Source organism: Mauremys reevesii, linkage group 14, assembly GCF_016161935.1.
Source record: "Mauremys reevesii isolate NIE-2019 linkage group 14, ASM1616193v1, whole genome shotgun sequence".
Lineage (NCBI taxonomy): Eukaryota > Metazoa > Chordata > Testudines > Geoemydidae > Mauremys > Mauremys reevesii.
The window spans coordinates 13,207,235-13,211,329 of record NC_052636.1 but is presented as its reverse complement, the minus strand read 5'-3'; positions in this window follow the sequence as shown (position 1 = coordinate 13,211,329).

Below are 4,095 nucleotides of genomic sequence, written 5' to 3'. Positions count from 1 at the left end.
TTCGAACTAGCGCTTCTGGAGTTCGAACTATCGCGTCTAGATCAGACGCGATAGTTCGAACTCCGAGCAGTCGAACTCGCCGCGTCGACCCAGCAGGTAAGTGTAAACGTGGCCTAGGATTCAGTGCTGTTTCTGTTGCACTGCTTGTTTTTTCCTGATTCGCTTGCGGGACTGTTGCCACTGTAGCGAGTATTAGAAAGAGATTTCAACACACGATCATTGCCCAAATACGTTTTAAGAACTGCCCATCGGCGTGTTGAGGCAGAGAAAAATGTCTAAAGTAACTGGATTCTTTAACATCCTGCCTCTTAGCTCAGTTATCTGCACTTAAAAAAAAATCAGAGGGGTAGCCGTGTTAGTCTGGATCTGTAAAAGCAACAAAGAATCCTGTGGCACCTTATAGACTAACAGACGTTCTGCAGCATGAGCTTTCGTGGGTGAAGACTTGCATCTGAAGAAGTGGGTATTCACCCACGAAAGCTCATGCTGCAGAACGTCTGTTAGTCTATAAGGTGCCACAGGATTCTTTGTTGCTTTAAAAAAAAAATGACACAACATACACTATTTCTATAAAAAGCGACACAGAGTCCTGTGGCACCTTCTAGACTAACAGACTGTAGTAAGTGCAGGCCCTGATAAAGGCCCAGTATGAGGCCTGAGGCCTGAACTAAAGTAATGGACAAGACTTTGCTAACATAAAGCAAAGTTAAGCTGTGAGCCAGAGGTAGGCCCTGCTCACAGAAGCTGGCACGAAAAGGGCTGATGCTGCATAAACATATATTCACCTAGCATAAACACAGCACTAGAACACCCTATACTGAAACATTCCCTAGATAACAGAAGGACAGGCCGACCCATCCCAATGACAGGGGCAAAAGGGTAAAATGATGGATAGAGTTGTTTTGATCGAACCAACATGTACAAGCTAGAAGGCGGTGCCTTAATACGTAGAAGGGTTGTAACTTGCTACGTAGAGAGGTTGTACCTCAATACGTCAGGTGTGATGTGTAACTTGTTTGTATCTGTGTATAAGAATGCATCCCTGGGGAGGTGCCTTTGTCCGGCCGTAGGGGGAGCGGAAAGTCCCGCCACTAAGCCGGGTCCTTGCCAAGAGGCACTCTCTCGCAGTACGCCCGGTAGACTAAGTAATCTACGGGGACCCTGCACGGGTGTCCGAGGTCGCAATAAACCTAGCCGACGTGGCTTTGCATCTTACTGGACTCTGTGGTTATTGGGGATTCTCGTCGGGTCTGCTGTGTCAGCGATCTGCAGAGCTGGGGCAGCACACAGAGGGAACTCACGCACGCAGCCGAGTGATATCAGCAAGGAGAAAGCAGAGCACCACACCGGTACCGCTCTGACAACACAGACGTATTGAAGCATGAGCTTTCGTGGGTGAATCCCCACTTCGCCGGATGCATGCATTTGTATGTATAAGAAAAAATGAATTAAGTACGTATAACTCAGAAGCATATATCAATAATGAAACATAAATTTATTGCAGTACATGACAGGATCTGATTTCCTCGCATTATTTCGATCTATGTTGGTAGGACGCCCCCCCGCCCCGCTTTAGGTGGGGATAAGTAATACAAAGAGAACAGAAAAACGGGGGTGGAGTGGAGTGTAAGGAAGTCTAACAAACTTCTGATTTTTCCCATCATGACTACTTTGATATTTGATATTTCAAAAAAAAACCAATCATCGAATTAAAAAAAAAAATCTAATTTTGCTGGTGCCCTAACCACATGCTTAGTCTGGGTAATCCAGCCTTGGCAGGAAACCTGTTTTCTGGAGTTCTGATTTCAGAGTTTGTTAGATCAGATTTCCTGGCTAGTCAGTTTCACCTCGCTAGCCTTGATCTGAGCCAGAGATTTTAGCTAGGCAAAAATATCTAACTCCTTGGGAGACTAAACTGGCAGAGAACAAGGCCCGTGGGCTGCTGGGAAAGTTTGGTCCCTGGCAGTTCTGAAAAATAATAAAATAATCCCAGGCCAAACCACAAACCAATTTTTGTTTTGGACATTTACAGCCAAACAAAACAAACGGACCCCTAACCTTAAACCCACCTGCATTGCTAGAAAACAGAGACAGCTGCAGGTACTTGGGGTCACCACGAGGGTTCCCAGGGTGGCCGACCCAAGACCTCAGTCTACGTACTTCCAGGGGAATTCAGGGTTTCGGGAAGCAAATGTGCTGAAGATGGCAGGGTGTCACATACTGGGTGCTCCACAGAATCAGAGACTCTCAGGGTTGGAAGGGACCTCAGGAGGGATCTCGTCCAACCCCCTGCTCAAAGCAGGACCAATCCCCGACTAAATCCTCCCAGCCAGGGCTTTGTCAAGCCAGACCTTAAAAACCTCTAAGGAAGGAGACTCCACCACCTCCCTAGGGAACCCATTCCAGTGCTTCACCACTCTCCTAGGGAAATAGTGTTTCCTAATATCCAACCTAGACCTCCCCCACTGCAACTTGAGACCATTGCTCCTTGTTCTGTCATCTGCCACCACTGAGAACAGCCGAGCTCCATCCTCTTTGGATCCCCCCTTCAGGTAGCTGAAGGCTGCTATCAAATCCCCCCTCACTCTTCTCTTCTGCAGGCTAAACAATCCCAGTTCCCTCAGCCTCACCTCATAACTCATGTGCCCCAGCTCCGTGATCATTTTCATTGCCCTCCGCTGGACTCTCTCCAATTTGTACACAACTCTTCTGTAGTGGGGGACCCAAAACTGGACACAATACTCCAGGTGTGGCCTCACCAGGGACGCGTAGAGGGGAATAATCACATCCCTCGATCTGCTGGCAATGCTCCTACTAATGCAGCCCAATATGCCGTTGGCCTTCTTGGCAACAAGGGCACCCTGCTGACTCATATCCAGCTTCTCATTCACTGTAACCCCCAGGTCCTTTTCTGCAGAACGGCCGCTTAGCCAGTCGGTCCCCAGCCCGTAGCAGTGCATGGGATTCTCCCGTCCTAAGTGCAGGACCCTGCACCTGTCCTTTTATACACCTTTTAATTATAATACCCGATTCCATCAGGTTCCCTCTTCAATGCCGGTACCCGGGACATCGCACCACATCCGGGTTTGATGTTCATTTCATGGGCTTTTGAATTCACGGACATGTTCTCAGCCAGGGGAAAAAGCAGAACTCTCTGGAGCTGCACTAAAAGGCAGCAGCGGCTTTGAGGCAGATGGAAGAAATCTAGCTGTTAGACCAGGGTTGGTGGTGGGATTCTCCTCCTAGCCCTCTGTGCTGGCTTTCTCAAAGGCCTTGGAGCTAGGTCAGTTCTTCAATCATAATAGCTCATAACTACAGTTAGAAGGGACCTCAGGAAATTATCTAGCCCAACCCCCTGCTCAAAGCAGGGCCAATCCCCAAATGGTCCCCCCAAGGATTAAACTCACAACGTGGAGTTTAGCAAGCTAATGCTCAAACCACTGAGCTATCCCTCCCCAGCCCTTAATTACTGATCAGGATTAATTAAAGCCACAGCTGTCCTTTAACCCCTTCCTGTCCAGTGCAGGGTTTGGGGACACAGGTATTTTGCTACCCATAGACACATGACTTGGTGTTGGCGGCATGATTTCACGTGAGCCTCCCTGCGCTAACCCATGAGACCGTTCTCCTCTCCCAGAGCTGGGGAGAGAACCCAGGAGTCCTGGCTCTCAGTCCCCCCTGCTCCCAGTCCCACGGAGAGAACCCAGGAGTCCTGGCTCCCAGTCCCCCCTGCTCCCAGTCCCACGGAGAGAACCCAGGAGTCCTGGCTCCCAGCCCCCCTGCTCTAACCCACCAGCCCTCACTCCCCTCCCAGATCCAAGGAGAGAACCCAGGAGTCCTGGCTCTCAGCCCCTCCTGCTCTAACCACGAGCCCCCACTCCCCTCCCAGAGCCGGGGAGAGAACCCAGGAGTCCTGGCTCTCAGCCCCTCCTGCTCTAACCACGAGCCCCCACTCCCCTCCCAGAGCCGGGGAGAGAACCCAGGAGTCCTGGCTCCCAGCCCCCCTGCTCTAACCACCAGCCCCCACTCCCCTCCCAGATCCAGGGATTGAACCCAGGAGTCCTGGCTCCCAGCCCCCCATGCTGTACCCCACTA